Source organism: Phacochoerus africanus, chromosome 8, assembly GCF_016906955.1.
Source record: "Phacochoerus africanus isolate WHEZ1 chromosome 8, ROS_Pafr_v1, whole genome shotgun sequence".
Lineage (NCBI taxonomy): Eukaryota > Metazoa > Chordata > Mammalia > Artiodactyla > Suidae > Phacochoerus > Phacochoerus africanus.
In genome coordinates, this window is record NC_062551.1 from 34822933 (window position 1) to 34839669 (window position 16737).

Sequence of the window (16737 nt, forward strand, 5' to 3'; positions counted from 1 at the left end):
GTGGCTGTGGCTGTGGCATAGGCTGGCAGCTACAGCTCCGATTCGACCCCTAGCCTGGGAACCTCCATATGCCACAAGTGTGGCCCTAAAAAGCAAAAAAAAGAAAGAAAGAAAGTGCATTCATGCCCATGTTACCTGGTGACTTGGCTATGAGCGATGCGGTTCTGGAGAAGCTTGTGTGTGAGGTGGCTGCTTGCCCATAGTGGGTCTGCCACTTTGCAAGTCCCTAGCTGGCTGGCGTTGGGTCACTCCCTTCTTTTCCCATCTCTAAGGGCTGAAGGTCTCCAGGAACCAAGCCTTAGAGCCTCCCCAGAGCTCCAGAATATCAGGTGTTTCCGCATCCTCCTCCCCTCCAGGACTGAAGCCAGCACCTACGGAGGGAAGGATGTGGCGTTCTGGAGACATCCTCCAGTTCAGTGACTTGGGAAGTCACCCTTCCCAACCAGAGAACATTGAATGGACCCAAGAGTGGGGGCTGTTTGCCCTGGTAACTGGAGTACCTTGAGGATAAGAGAGAACTGGGCTTATGCCGTTCGTGTCTTGGTCCTCGTGGTTGACACGACCACACCCACCTAGACCTTGTTCAAAGTGTCCTGTGAAATGGTCGCATGGTGACCTTACCAACTGGCGGCAACCTCTTCATAGAGGCCGTGCGTATTCTATATTAAAGCCAGTGAACGATGACCTGTGAAGGAAATGGATTTTCAGGTGTGGCCGTGAACGCTGCTAACAACTGCTGCTTTCATGCATGGCTTGCTTCGGATCACTTACAGCATTATCCGCTTGTGTTTCAGAGGCAATGTCTGGCTGGAATCAGCTTAGCGAGTCATATCAATTTGGTCTGACGGCGAGGTCTTGATTCGTATTGACAAAGCTGCATATTTGAAAACCCCACCCTAGCTGTAAGCAGCTCAGTGAAACAGTAGCTCCGGTCCTGACCCCGATTGCCTCTGCATTTCACTGCCTTGATGCCGAGTTTCTAGTCTTAGGATGGACACGTGGGGAAGAGACCCTGGCCTGTGCTTAGTGACATGGATGTGCCCTCTTGGGTGAGCTGTTCCTGGAGATTAAAGGCTCTACGGGGGAGTAAGACCCACAAGGGGTAGATAAAGGGGTTCGGAGCCACGTAAAGCCGGACGTGTTAATTCCAAGCGCTGTTCTAACCTCAGACCAAACCCACTGGAGTGCTTGAGCCACTGGTCCAGCCAGTGCTGGCCATCAGCCCATTGAGTCTTCCTGACAACTCTGTGGTTTGGGTACCGTTTTTCTATTTTGGCTGCGCCTGAAGCATGCGGAAGTTCCCAGGCCAGGGACTGAACCTGTGCCCCAGCAGTGACCTGAGCCACAGCAGTGATAACGGCAGATCCTTAACCCGCTGAGCCACCAAGGGAACTTCACGTACCATTTTTATCTCTGTTTTGGAGATAGGAAAACTGAAGCCTAGAGGTTAAACCATTTGCCTGATGTCTTGCTGCTGGTTAGGAATAGAATCAGGCTTTGGGAGTTCCCATTGTGGCTCAGTGGTTAATGAATCCGACTAGGAACCATGAGGTCGTGTGTTCGATCCCTGGCCTTGTTCGGTGGGTTAAGGATCCGGCGTTGCCATGAGCTGTGGTGTAGGCTGGTGGGTACAGCTCCGATTCAATCCCTAGTCTGGCAACCTCCGTGTGCCCTGGGTACGGCCCTAGAAAAGGGGAAAAAAAAAAAAAGAAAAAAAAAGAATCAGGCTTTGAAGTCAGTGTCTGACCACAAGCCAGCCTGCTTGCTCCTCTCCTGGCTCTGCTGCCCAGCATGCTGTGTATCTGGTTTCTAAGGGGCTGGGTTAGGGTTGCTGCCTTCCAATCCCAAGTTGCTGGGATTCTGGACCGCATTTTCTGTGTCTCAGTCTGTGCTGGTTTCAGGAGTCGCCTCTGAGACGGACAGTCCTGGGTTTCAGCCCCAACTCTGCGTGGACTCTTTCTAGCCGTGGGACCTCAGGCATGTCACGTCACCTCTCATCGTCTGTTGCCGAGGATTCAACACACTGAGCGCAGCGCCTGGCTCACAGTGTGTGCCCATGTAGGGACAGTGACAGTGCAGGGTGGTACATGGTGGCTTCAGCCTCCACGTGTGTAGAAATTAAGGGCCTGTTAAATCTGAAAAATACTGTGTATGCACATTTTTGGCTTAAACAAAGTTCCATTTTACAAAGTCTATAACCCAGCTTTAATATTATTACATGCCCCAGACTGGGATTAATTCCAGGGCGAGAGCTTTCCTATGCTGTATAGAATTTCTCCTGCTTCTCCTAGTGCATGGCCTCCGCCTCCATCTCCGCCAGCCTGGTTTTTGTTCTGTGGGTTCTGGGAGGGCATGGAGAGGGGAGTTGCCCTCTGAAATCACCAGCCCCGGCCAGTTGACCATGAGAGCGTTGACCCCCGCGTGTCCTGAGGTCTGTCTGCAGCTCATCTCTCAGTGTAGAGAATAACATGCCACGCCTTGCCAACCTCCGAGAACAACTGTGTTTGCTTCTTGGAATGATCGAGAAAGCCTTCATATCTCGGTGGTGGTCTGAGAGGCTGTTGGTAGGAGGATGAGGTCTGGGGTTCAGAGAGAGGGCCGAGTCTTTGCTTTATTCCCGCAAGTGGCCAATGGCTTTGTCTCAAGTGGATATCTGATTATAGATAGTCATGGCCTGGGCCACTGTGTAGGGAGAGGTTCTGAGGCTGTATCTGGTTTGAGGCAGTGCTGTGATTGATTTGTGATGTCTGCCAAGGGCACAGGGATGGGGGGACCGTATTGATAACAGCACTTATTTGCTGTTTAAGCTTTGTTCTGACGACTTTACATTTCTGTGAAACCAACCAAGGCCTCCTTGTAAGGCTTGGCCTCTTCACCCCTGATCATGGGTAATATAGGGACCCCTACAAACGATCCTTCCTCCTCGCCCTGGGCCCCACCCTGTCTGCAGAGCTTCAAAACTCACCGGCCCGTCTCTGTTCTCTCTTTCAGTTGAAGAGGGAGAGGCCTCGGACTTCTCGCTGGCCTGGGATTCCTCCGTGACAGCATCAGGTAAATGCCCAGGGGCTGGTGGGAGAGGTCGTGGGGGTCCCGGGGGTCTGGCTCAGGAACTCAGAAAGCCACCCAGCTGGTTATGGAAATTATATTCTTTGTGTCACATTCCTGCCTCCAGTCCAGACTACCCCGTGCAACACGATTTTTATATCGGTTCCATATGGTCAATAAAATCTATTACATACAGAGACTAAGATGGCCTGGGTCCCCAGGGGGGCTGTATTTCCGTCTCGTGGGCACATTCAGATGGGCCACTGCACCCCCACTCTGCAGACTTTAGGAATCCCTACCATGGGCGTCGCTGCGTATATTGTCCCACCAGATTGATTGCCCGAAAACCACTGTAACGGGAGCTGTCAACTCCAATCGATATCAGAGTTCCTACATTTCCCTTTCTGGAAGGGTCCTCACTGCATTCTCGAGTGGGCAGAACTGAACCCCTGCCCTCCCTGGGGGGTAAAAGGGGGAGCTTAGACTTGTGGGGTGCGTGGCCACTGGGTGGGGTGACTTAGCAGTCAGGGGACTTGGATTTTCGGCTCGGTTCTGCCCTGGCAGAAGTGCCATCCCATGCCTCAGTTTCCCCAGCTGTAAAAAGAGGCAGAGTTCTGTATTTGGGAGCTGCCCATGATGTGTGGGGTTGGAAGTGGTTTGGGATCCTTGGGAGCTCCCAGGTGGAGGATGCAGCTCTCCTGCTGGTGCAGCCAGCCAGCACCTCATTCAGCAATGGGACCCTGGCTCCCTGTCCGGCAGGCACTGGGCTCTCCTGCCTGGTCCCCTGTCCCAGGGTCCTGACTGGCTGGCTCTGACTCCATCGGGGGAGGATCCTGGGCCTGAGAAGACCCACGAGGGTGTCATTTCGTCCAGCCTCCTTCTCTTTTAGATGTGGAAACTGAGGCAGGGTGGGAGATAGGCTCTGGGTCAATAGTTCCAAAGACGTGGTGCTCGGCGCCAGTCACAACCACATTCAACACTCCAATGGCTGCACATCGAATTTGTGATTTGAGGGCCACGTGTGATTGCAGATGATGTGGAAGTCATTTACGTGCGAAAATTGAGTTGACAAGTCTTAAGTAACAGGACATGAGGCTTGCATGCAGCAAGAATCATGATGCTGGTGCGCTCATGACTGCAATGGGGGGACTGCTGCTCTAGATTGGGCAGAAGGGGAGCCCAGGCTCCTGGACTCCTGGCCCAGTGCTCTTTGCAGCAGGATGTGTGCTGCTTACAGAGTCCAAAGGGCCCGGGTTGGGTCCCAGCTGACCCAGGCTTGGGCACCGTTGTGTCTGCAGGTGCCTGGCTCTTGGCGACAGAGGCTCCCTCCATGGCAGGAGCCTTGTCTGAAGCCAGAACGGGGAGGTGCTCAAATTACCTGTAGGAGGGCCCAGAGTTAGGGTAAGCCTCGGTGTCCACACTGGATAGGATAGAGGAAGGGGCTGTGGGGCCCCTGTCCTGTCCCCTTCTGTGCTGGGGAGATGCTCTCCCCGAGGGTGGAGGAAGTACAGAGAGGTTATAAAGCTCTGCACCTCAGCAGGTGTGGGGAGCATGCGCACAGGCTTGCGGCCAGCCTGGAGAGCATCCCTGGGGTGCCCCGAAGCCCTGCACCAGGAAGGCGCCCAGCCTGGTCATGTCCATATAAGGTCCTCCCAGCTGCTTTCCTAGTGGTGCCCGAGGTGCTGCGGACAGGCAGGGCAGAGGCGGGTTGCAAAGGAGGGCGCTGGCTGTGTTGTGGTGGATGGAGAGCCCTGTGCAGGGGGCATCAGATGCCTGGGCTGTATCCCTGAGGCTGGTCTGCAGAAGGCAGGGGTGAGGCCAAGGGGCTGGGTGAGGTCCTGCGGTCTGCCAGGCTCTGATGCCATCGTGGAACAGCCAGCCTTGGGGACTCTCGGGGGTGCTCAGAGGTGGCAAAGGTTGTGGGGTTTGCCATTTTCAAGCCAGGAGCTGAGCATGCCCCACGCACATGTGCATAATGAGGTGCATGGCTCCCCGTGAGTCCCTCCGGCCCTCAGGGATTCCCTGGTGCCAGCCACCTCTGGATCGTTTGCTTGGAGATGGGGAAAGGGAGGCCAGAGCATCCTGCGTGTTGGATAATCCACAGCCAGGCAATGGCTTGTTTTGTTTTCTTTGGCCCATTTCTGTGGTTTTTTTTTTTTTTTTTTTTTTTTTACAGTGCAAGTGTGTGATAAATTTTCCTTCCCAATTTTGTTGGACTTGGGCTAGTAAAGTCAGCTTGTATTCCCTGAGCACGGGGCTTGTGAGATGGCATGAATCCCAGGTGGCAGGATGAAGTGGGTTTGGGAGGTGGCCCTGGACGTGGGGCCTGGATGTTTAGTGAGCACTTGCTTGGGATGTGCCAGGCACGGAACAAGCACTTTACCTCCAGTATCTCATGTCTTGAGCCATCAGGACAGCCCTGCGAGGTGGGTGCTGTTTCCAGCAGCAACTCCAGAATTTCTCCGTGGGCTGGTTTGGGGGCTGCCATCTGGTAGAGGACAGGGCCAAAGGCCTGGTTGAAGCTGCTTTAGCAGAACGCTTTTCATTAAGCCGAGAAAATGTCACTTGGCTGCATCTGAGAATGGGGGCAGGTGCCAAAGAAGATTATGGGGGAGCAAAGCCTCCCCAAGCCACCCTTGGCACCGGTACTGAGAGCTGTCATCTCATTTGGCGGATGAGGGCAGGAGGCTTGGAGTGGTACAGTAGCGGATCCACGGTCCCCAGCCAGGATGCTGTGGAGCAGGGACTCGAACCCAAGTCCTTCTCCTGCGGCCAGAGCCTGAAGTTTAACCTCTGCGCCACCTGACCCGGGGAGGAGGCCAGCTGAGCAAGGATCCGAAGGCATCGTGAGGGCTTGGGGAAGGACCCTGGCAACACAGGGGCAGGCTCTTTCAGCTCATCAGAGCAGAGGAACGCAGTGTGCGGTGAAGCAGGTGGCCCGAGAGCATTTTGCCAGGGATGTAGAGCCATGAGCACCAGGTAGCTCCTCTCTGTTGGGGCCCAGCCTGCCTGGGGTGCAAGCTTCCCCTTGCCGGCTTTTCTGGGCTCTGGGGGTGTGATGGAGAACCCCAATAAAGAAGCAGAATGCACAGTGGCCTCCCCTGCCCGTGGGGACCTTGTGGTCACCCCCACCCCCCTCCCAGGAACAATCTGGCCTGCTCTGCCTGTGCCCTTGAGTCGGGGCCCTGACAGTGATGGAGAGCCCGGCGTGGCCTGGCAGGGAGGAGAGCATGGTGATCAGCTCACAGCAATTCTCCCGCCTGGCCAGGGGGCCCCCCGGAACAGGGACTGCTGGCCCAGTCTGGCCTCGCGGCTGGCAAATATCAGGCTGCTGATAGCAGAGCCCAGAGGAAGGAGCACTGTGTGCAGAGACCAGGTGTGTGCCTGCCTGCAAGGTGTGCGATTTTCTTTTGTTCATTTTCTTTTTTTATTAGAGTGTAGTTGCTTTTACAGTGTCATGTCAATTTCTGCCGTGGAGCAAAGTAACCCAGTCATGCGGATATGTACATCTTTTTCTCATATCATCTTCCATCCTGTTCTATCCAAGTGATTGGACACAGTTCCCTGTGCTATACAGTAGGTGTGCAATTTTAAATCATTTCCCACGGTATCCTTTTTCCCCCCTTATCCATAAGATAGGGGATGAGGGGACAATACCTTATAATGAGACAGTTTAAGCAGGAGAAATTCTTAACCTGTTTTGAGCCACAGATGCCTTTGGATATCTAATGGCAGGAATTCTCTTCCCAAACACACAGAGCCCTTCCCATGTGATTTCAGGGGGGTTCAGGATTAAGCTGCCCAAGCTCCCCTGCCCCCGCCACCCAGGCCATGGTGTCAAACTTAGAAATGTGAGAGTCCTTTGTGAGAGCCCCACGGGGTTCCAAGCTCAAAGGCCCGCCTCCAGTGAGGCTGCTGTGAACTATGACCCAGGCCCTGCTGGGGGAGGGGGCATCTGTCTCTCAGTGCCAGCCAGCTGTGCCAGGGCACCTGGGCCCACAAGTGCCACATCATTGGACTTTTAAAAAGAGAAACCAGAAAGCTGGATTTTCTTTCTTTTTTTTTTGTCTTTTTTTTTTTGTTGTTGTTGCTATTTCTTGGGCCGCTCCCGCGGCATATGGAGGTTCCCAGGCTAGGGGTCCAATCGGAGCTGTAGCCACCAGCCTACGCCAGAGCCACAGCAACTCGGGATCCGAGCCGCGTCTGCAACCTACACCACAGCTCACGGCAACGCCGGATCGTTAACCCACTGAGCAAGGGCAGGGACCGAACCCGCAACCTCATGGTTCTTAGTCGGATTCGTTAACCACTGCGCCACGACGGGAACTCCAGAAAGCTGGATTTTCATATGAAGTCAATAGTTAAAAAAATTCATATGAGATAGCATCTCATATCTTTTTAAAGTGTCTTATTGACATATTGTATGAGGGTTCCGATTTCTCCACATCTCATTAATATTTGTTATTTTCTTTTTTTTTGGAGGGGGGGTGGCTTCTAGCCTTCCCAGGTGTGCAGTGGTATCTCATTTTGGACAATTCCTCTGTTTGAAAAACATTGTTCAGGCCAAAGAAAGTCCTGCCAGCTAATTTCAGCATGGCCACCATTAGAAGGTCGCCAAGTGTGTTTTTATCAAGGGGCCACTGCTTAGGCTTGACCTTCCAGGCCTCTCTGACCCCCCCATCACCTGTCTCCAGCCCAGCTTGGTGGGGATGCCCATCCTCCAGTCAGTGTTTCCTTGCTTTTCCCACAAGCCGTTTGGAACGAGGTCTCTGAGGGGCAGGTACTAGGATGATTGTGAGCCTACAAACTGGGGTTTCAGGGAACCGACCCAGCCAAACTGAGCTTTGCCTCCCTTCCCCTGGTCACCACGTTTGAGCTGGGAGAGGAAAGGACTCATCTTTGTGTAGCTGTCTAATCACGGTCTCACCGGACCCTCCCACCTCCCTAGGCCGGATTTCAGGACAAGTTGGGCTTCCTTCCAATATGGCCACTCAGGACCAAGCTGATGATGCAACGGGAGGTAGTCTGGAGATGGGAAACTGTTGCATTTGTGGACAAATATTCATTGTCAGTGCCTGGGCAGGTTAACCAGGTTTCTATCTGGTATAGCGACACACACACTTGTGGTTGGAGAGAAACAGTCAGTCTGATCAGTTGTTTGTGATGGCCTGGCAGACCGAGACCTTACTGGTGTGCTCAAGAGCTTCAGGCCTTCCTGCTGTGTTGCAGGTCTCATTGTCCTGGTGAATGAAACCATCACTCCCCTTTCCGAGCCGCTTCTAGGAGCCAGTCCTCCTTCTCCGTGCTTTTCACCTACAGAAATAGAGGCACGGAGATGCTAGGGACTTGCTTTCAGGTCACCCAGCCCGGAAGTGGCAGAGCTGGGATTGGAACCCAGGCAGCTCTGGCATGACTAGAGCGCCTAAGCTGTAAAGGGCAGATCTGCCTGTGAGACAGTTGCCCCGGGCTCTTCATCGCAGAAGGAATCCAGAAGCGTGGAAAGGGGGCTCAGCTCAGTGCCTAGGTCCCGCCTGGGTCACATGGACGTGTCTAAGGAGGGCCAGGCCTCCTGGTTTGCTGCCCGGAAGGAGAGGCGGTGCCTGTTTTGAAGGCCTTGTACACACTTCCCATCTTCAAAGGCCAGGTCTGGGAACCACTGTGGGTCAGGTGCTCTGTCGACACTCCCACCGGCCTGACCCCGGCCCGCCGACCCCCAGGCCCCTGCTCCTGACCGTCCCTGGGTAGGGGGGGCGCTTGTGCAGTTTGCAGGGAGTGCCGGGTTAGGGCCGCAGGCTCTGAGGCCACTCAGCTGGGAGATGAGAGTGGCTTCTAGGTGTCTGGTGCCTGGGGGGGCTGTGGGGAGGGATGCTGGGGTCATTTGCCTTTGAATCTGGCTCTGGGTAAGCTGAGGGGTGGGACGAATGGTCAGTGCCTGCCCCCCCCAGCCCCACGGACAAAGGTGGCAGCCTCCTCACTGCCTGCAGCCCTTCGCCTCCACGTTTTACCCGGTGAAGTGGACGGAAATGTCTGGAAGACTGGGCTGCTCACGGCGGGGAGTCGAGGCCCCTCTGTGCAGCCCGGCCTGCCCTTCAGAACCTTCTCAGGGCTGCCTCCCTGCCCTGCTTGTGTTTGCCTAGAGCACGTATTTATTATTTCGGCTCCTTCCCACAACCTAGTGCCTCCGCACACTCACTGGTGACCTTTCCCTTGGCCCAGTTTCCAACTCGGTCCATGTATAAAATCCTTCTCTCGGGAGTTCCCGTTGTGGCGCAGTGGTTAACGAATCCGACTAAGAACCATGAGGTTGCGGGTTCGGTCCCTGCCCTTGCTCAGTGGGTTAAGGATCCGGCGTTGCCGTGAGCTGTGGTGTAGGTTGCAGACGCGGCTCGGATCCCGAGTTGCTGTGGCTCTGGCGTAGGCTGGTGGCTACAGCTCCGATTCAACCCCTAGCCTGGGAACCTCCATATGCCGCGGGAGCGGCCCAAGAAATAGCAACAACAACAAAAAGACAAAAGACTAAAAAAAAAACAAAAACAAAAACAGAAAAAACCTTCTCTCTAGGTGAAGTGCAGGGTGTATGCACCGGGCGGCCCCGTGTAGCCCCCATGAGCCCTGAGCTTCTAGGAACCTCTAGATCCACGTATCCTTCCCTCTTAGCAGCCGCGTCGTGGTCCCCGGGCAGACGGGCATCGGTTTTCCGAGCTGCCCCTCCCCTGCTGGACACCTGGACTGCGTTCAGTATTGGACTCACATAAGCCACGCCGTGACCAACATCTTTGTGGACATGGGCTTTTCCTCTTTTCTTTTTTTCGTCTTTTTAGGGCCACACCCATGGCATATGGAGATTCCCAGGCTAGGGGTTGAATCAGAGCTACAGCTGCCAGCCTACACCATAGCCACAGCAACGCAGGATCCAAGCTGCGTCTGCAACCTACACCACGGCTCACGGCAACGCCAGATCCTTAACCCACTGAGCGAGGCCAAGGATCGAACCCACAACCTCATGGTTCCTATCAGATTCGTTGCCACTGTGCCACAACCGAAACTTCTCCCCCCTCCACCCCCCCGTTGGTGTTTTTCTCAGGGGGCTCCCAGGATCTTTTAACTTTTTCTTCAATCCTCAAATCAAGGCTGGAGAAACTGTGTCCCTCTCCTTTTTCCCCACCTCTCCCCCAGGGTCCCCCACCCTGAATTCTTTCCTGAGGGGCCGTCTCACCCTGGCTTGTCCTGACCCCTCTCCCCATGATCCCGGGGCTGACGATGGAAGCTGCCAGCTGCCCCTTGGCTCCCTGCCGGCTTGGCCGGTGCTGTCCACCTCCTGTGCTTGAGCCCCCAACCCAGTCATTTCCTCGATGAGGACCAGGGGACATTTTAAAGGAGCAGAAAAGTCCTAAATAGATGTCGAATTTCCTAGAATTTTAAAGACTTATGAAATGCGTTTTTATATGGGGCCAGCTGGGGAGTTTCTCATTAGCTCGGCTGGGGCGTCTGTGGGGAGTTGAGCCGAGTGGAGCCAGGCGGGCTGGGTAGGAAGATGCGGTGGCCCCGAGCTCACTGGGGGAGCGCGGCAAGCATGCGCCGGCTGGGCTGCACCGTGGACCCCCGGCCAGGCTGGGCCGGGCTGTGCCTTTGTTAGAGCTGCTTCTCCCCAGCACAGGAGGCCTCAGAAACCTTCGGGTGGTGACTGGAGCTGGGAGGTGGCCACTCTGTTACCATGGTGAGCAGTCCACGAGGTAGGGCATCTGCGCCCTGTGTGCGCATGGAGGCATGCACTCGCGCGCGTGTGTGTGTGTGTGCGTGAGTGTGCCCAGGTGCCGAAGTCCTGACTCAAACCTCTAGGGGTGCCCGGTGGGGGGTGGGGGGGGCCTCTGCACCCTTCTCTGTGTCGTCCTAGGTCCCTGGGGCTGACTTGAACCCATTGCCCACGCACCCTTTTCTCTGGCGCTGGACCAGCCAGGGGCCCCCGCTGGGCTGCTTTGTACATTGCTTCCTCTGTGCCATGTCTGCCGTGCCTATGAGCATGTGCACATATGTGCTGGTGCCCAGGGTATGTGCGATGAAGTGTATGTGTGTGTGGTGTTGCTCTCCTGACCCTTCCCCACCCCCGCCCCAGCCTGGCTGAGGGTTTTGGCGGAGTGAAACCACAGAGTAGGCTTGTCTGGTTGATTTCACCACCCTGCATGGATTGGGAGCTTCCTCAGAGGCAGCAACTCTGTGTCGTTTGTCCTGTACCTGCCGCTGGCGCACAGCTGCTGCTCTGCCATCATACCCTTGCTCTTTGCAGGAAGGTCGCCTGCTTGCGCCCAGCCTTGCGGACTGGGTGCTGTCCACTTCTACAAGCCTGGGGCCCCCCTTCTCCTCCCCTGGTGCTCTTGGGCTTTTCAGGGGGCATCAGTAATGAGGATTATCATGAGGGAGGGGCTGGTCCCTGTTTCTCCAACCTGCGGTGCTCCCTCAGGTCCAGGACCCCATTGGTGGACGGTGGAAATCAGCAGGTTCTTGGCAACTTGAAGCCTCGCTGTAAACCGGGGCCACAGTCAGGCATTGAGGGGGTGTGTATGGGCCTGGGGTGATGATGGCATTGTTCCCTGGGACTCTGCGGAACTCTCTCCACGTCATCCCGGCTCGGCTCACCCCTGAATGTGCAGGCAACTCTGGTGATCTTGTTAAGAGGCCGATTATGCAGCCGTTCTGGGGGGCACGTAAGATTCTGCATTTCTATGCGGCTCCAGAGTATGCTGCTGCACTGGCCCACACACCACCTCGGGTAGTGAGGACAGAGGGTTTGATGAGTTAAGGCCTCTTGCCCACTCCCCTTGGCCTTCGCTCTGACTGGGCCCTCTGCCTATGGAGCTCATCTTTTAAAGCTCCACCTAAATGATACCTCCTCCAGCAAGCGTTCCATGTTAGTCCTGCCATAATTATTGTTCTTGGCCCTGCACCTTGGGGGCTGCCCAGATCCTGGCCTGCCCTGCCCTCTGCTTCGTTATGACGTTCCTTCTGTCTGTGTCTGGTTCCCTGACTGCTCTGCTGGCGTCTTCAGGCAGTGACCATGTCTGATGCTCTGAGCTCCCAAAGCTCAGCTCTTGCTCGGTAACGGAGATACCTAGCAAGTATTTGCCAAGGCAGAGAACTTCTCTTCTGCCTCTTCATCTATATTTTCCTGTGCAGTTCAGGGCCAGATTTTGGTTCATTCTGTTAAGCGCAAGAATTGGGTTTGAGGAGTTCCCACTGTGGTTCAGTGGATTAGGAACCTGACAGAGTGTCTGTGAGGATGCAGGTTTGATCCCTGGCCTCGCTCAGTGGGTTAAGAATCTGGTATTGCCGTGAGCTGTGGTAGGTTTGGAGATGAGGCTCAGATCCCAAGTGGCTGTGGCTGTGGCATATGCCGCAGCTGCAGCTCTGATTTGAACCCTAGCCCAGGAACTTCCGTGTGCTGCAAAAAGAAAAAAAAAAAAACAGAAAGAAAAGGAAAAGAACTGGGTTTGAGGTCGAAATACTTACTAGCTGTGTGACCTTGAGTAGGTTACTTAACCTCTCTGTGCTTTCTATTTCTTCATCTGAAATGGGGATAATTATCTTGCTTCTGGGAGTTCCCACTGTGGTGAAGCAGAAACAAATCTGACTAGTATCCATGAGGATGCGGCTTCGATCCCTGGCCTTGCTCAGTGGGTTCCGGGTCTGGTGTTGCCGTGAGCTGTGGTGTAGGTTGCAGATGTGGCTTGGATCCTGTATTGCTGTGGCTGTGGTGTAGGCCGGCAGCTGTAGCTCTGATTCGACCCCTAGCCTGGGAACATCCATGTGTTGTGGGGGAGGCCCTAAAAAGAAAAAACAAACAAATGATCTTGCTTCCTAGATTCATTGTGAGGACTTGCTCGTAGGTTAGCCTTAGCCCCCTCGGTGGCATTTGGAACACTGCACTTTTATTCTTGTTATTGATGACACACGGAGGAAAGCGTGGCTTGGAGCTTAGATCTGTGTGGGCAACACAAGAGGCTCCGATGCACTCCCCCCCCCCCCCGCCTTCCTCCTTCCTCTTGTCTTGACTGACAGCCACTAGGCATTGCCAGTGGGTAGGCGCTCTCGCCTTCACCCCCATGCAGGGTTGGGGTAGGACTGAGTCCTCAGGGGACCGTCATCACTGATGCTGACCCTGGCTGGTGGGGGGCTGTTTGTTTCCCAGGTGGAGAAGGCTGGTGGGAGGATGAGGTTGGCAGAGGTTGGTGGGCAGGGTCTGCTCTGAAAGGCAATGGCCCTGAGGCTGTCATATGATCAGGCTCCTTCCCTGGGAGGGGCTTGACACACCCACTGTGCAGCCGTGGATTGGTGTCCAGTAGGAAATGGCCAAGGTCAGCCTGATTGTGTTGCCTGGCTGGTCCTGGCTTCTGGGTGAGCACTCTGCAGGGCCCAGCTTCTGGGTTGGGACTGGTCAGCACTGTGTCAGCCACTGTCCTGCTGGGGGCTGTGGGCAGCCTACAGGGCTTAGGCACTTGTCATTTCAACTGACACTCTCTTAAAATTCTTGAGCATGCTGGCAGGTGTGGGTATGTGTTCTTTCTCTCTCTCTCTCCATATGGGTATAAGGCTGAACCTGGCTAACTGATACCTGACTGGTTCAGAAAACCATTTATTTTGATAAGAATCTGAAAAAGAATTGGTATGTGTATGTATAACTGAATCACTTTGTCGTACAGCAGACATTCTCACAGCCTGGTAAATCAACTCCACGTAAATACAACTTTAAAAATGAAAAAACCAAACCAAGACAAAACTAGAAACAAACAAAAACAACAGAAACACAACCAAAACAAAACAAAACAAAACAAAACAAAAAAAAAACAAAAAAACCCCCACATTATTTTGCTCACGCTGAGAATTCTCTTTTCCTTTGTTGTGGTTGCTTGCTTTAACTGATGGCTGCTGGCCACACTTGGTAGTAGTTAGCACATCACACAGATACTGAATCCAGTAAATCGAAGACACTTCTGCTTTGGCTATTCTACTTCTCAGGGTTAAATGCTTTGCAAACCCCTGCAAGCTTGTGGACGCAGGGGCAGTGCCTGCTTTGCTCACTATTGTATCTTCAGCAACAATAATAATAAGATCTGTAATTACAATATGATTGCAAAAAAACCATTTAGTGAGCACTCACTGGTGCCAGGTGGGGGTGTGTGTGCCCCTGACATGTGCACATTTAACCCTCCTTAACCACAGGTGGTAGGAAGTGGTATCATTCCCATGTCACAGATGAGCAATTGAGGCTCAGAGAAGTTGAGCCATGGCTGCAGGTTTCCATGGCTAGGCTGGGCCAGAGCAGGACTTGAACCTGAGCTGGGTTTGTCTGAGTCCAGGGCCCGCTCTCGTAGTTGCTAATTCGTGGTGACTGGGACCTAGTGAAGATGTCATGTGTCTTCGTGGGATGACATCCTGAGGATGTGCCAGGAGCCCTGAAGAGGTCGTGTGGTAATGAGCCGCTAGTGAGAGGCCACCAGGGCCAGTGTGGAACGAGTGAAGGCTCATGGGGACAAGCCTGGGAGTGCTCTTCCCCAGTGATGTGTAACACACACTCATACACACTTGCTCACAAACGTAAGCACACATGCACACACAATCACCCGCACACACAAGCACACACACACAGTGCAGAATACAGATATTCTCATGAGTTCCTCCATGCTTCACATGCACCCACATGCACACAAACACAAGTGTGTACACACATGCATATGAGTGTGTATGGATGCTCACCCTCGCCCACGCTTCTACAGGGCATACATGCACATGCTTTCAAACAGGAACACATATGTAGACTTGCACGCACGTGCACCACACACCCATGCACACCCCTCGGCTTGCAAATGAGCAGAAAGAACTGCTTCTGGGATGTCTCTTCTCCAGGGCAAGGACAGGTCTCCCCGCCTAGGCAGGCACCCAAGATGTCCAGGTTGCCTCCTTGCTTTCGGTCCCTTTGTTGTGCGCTTAGGGCCTCAGCCATTCTTTCCATCCAGAGCTCTGCACCCCTGCTGTGGGACCCGACTCTGGGTGGCCTCGGGTGCAGAGGTAGATAGACCCCAGTGCCCATCTGTGCGTGGGCCTGCCCGGCCTGCTCGGGCCCACGTGTGCCCCACCCCCGGCTTGGACGGGGCTTCATCTCCACTCCGCACCTGCTGCTTTAAGAGCCTGGGGCCTAGTGGGCCTGTCCCCAGGGTCGCGCTGGGGGAGGCTGGACAGCTGTGGGTTCGGGGGAGGCTTTGTTAGCTCCCAGGGGCCTCTGGGAGCCCGGGCAATGCTGGGGAAACCGAAACAAAGGCCGACAATGGCCTCCTCCCTCCCTGGGCGGCCTGGGAGCAGGGCCTGCCTGGGCGGCCTCTGGGGGCCCCTGTTATTTCCTGTGCTGGCTGCGGGGCTCCTGGCCAGCCGCAGTGGGCAGGAAGCGGGGCAGGGCATCTCCCCCGCCACCCGCCGGGCTGGTCCTCTCAGGCCAGAAGGGCTGCTTCTGTGAGCGGGGCCAGCCAGCGTGGCCTGCCTGTCCCTCCCCTCCGCCCCGCCCTGTTCCCTGCTCTGGGCTGCCTTGGCCGGGGCCTGCCCCATGCACGCACGTCTGCCCAGGCTTCCCAGGGGGGCCGGGGGAGGGGGGGAACCTGAACCCTTCCCCCCTGACCTCTCCCCACTGCAGACCCCACGTGCTCCACCATCTGCTTGGGAGGCTGTGTCCCCCCCCCACACCACCACCGCCTCCCCGAGGCTTTGTGGCCAGAGTGCTTGTCCCAGCGAACTGGGGATAGGATGGCACAGAGCCCCTGGTTGGTCACTGGTCAGTTCATCTGGGATTGCGCTGGAAGTTAGTGTAGATTTCGTGTTAGGGTGCGGGGTGGGTTTCAGGTTAAGGTGAGGATGCCGTCGACCATCCCCCAAGACTGAAAAGACAGGAGTTTTGCAGGAGGTGGAAGCAAACAGACCTTTGTTTCAATCCTGGCTTTGCCACCAGTTTTTTCATCATGTAATTATCAGGTGTGTGTTTGTGGCCACAAGGACGCAGCGGTGCCATGCCCTCCGGACTCACCTTCCAGGGAGGAGGCAGGGAGCAGGAGCGCACACACGGCACCACCGTTGGCTCCTTAGCTGGGTGGAGGCATTTGGCTCGCCCACCTCCCCGGGCTCAGTTTCCTGATCTGTAAAGTGGGAATATTGAAGCCCTACCATGTGGCATGGTCATAAGAATGAGTGAGAGCGTCGGTGTGTATTCTGCATGGTGCCTGGCACACAGCAAGCAGCCAGTAAAGCCAGCTCTGGTGACTTGTAATAAGACAAGATGAAGTGCCCGTGTGTCATGGGGCTGCTAAAATAACTGATGAGGAGTTCCTGTGGTGGTGCAGTGGAAACGAATCCGACTAGGATCCATGAGGATGCAGGTTTGATCCCGGGCCTCACTCAGTGGGTTAAAGATCCGGTGTTGCTGTGCCTGTGGTGTAGAACAGCAGCTGCAGCTCCAATTCGACCTCTAGCCTGCGAACCTCCATATGCCTTGGGTGTGGCCCTAAAAAGCAAAAAAAAAAAAAAAAAAAATTGATGAAAGAACTACTTATGTTGGAAGCCTAAGGTAAGTCTCGCTATGCAGGTGAGCTTCCTGGCAGCCTGGGCCAAAAGAGAAATAGAATGAAGGGCCATGTGGCTGCCTCCGTCTGCTTCAAG

General features: G+C 54.8%; 1 protein-coding gene across 1 annotated transcript in view; it reads left to right on the forward strand.

Annotated features, from left to right (window-relative positions):
• The window catches only part of ZNF423 (zinc finger protein 423), a 371150-nt gene that overhangs the window by 67573 nt on the left and 286840 nt on the right, over window positions 1–16737 (forward strand). The window contains exon 2 of the mRNA XM_047789865.1: window positions 2992–3051. The gene's annotated coding sequence lies outside the window, so the exon portion shown is untranslated. The remainder of the gene's footprint in view (window positions 1–2991; window positions 3052–16737) is intronic.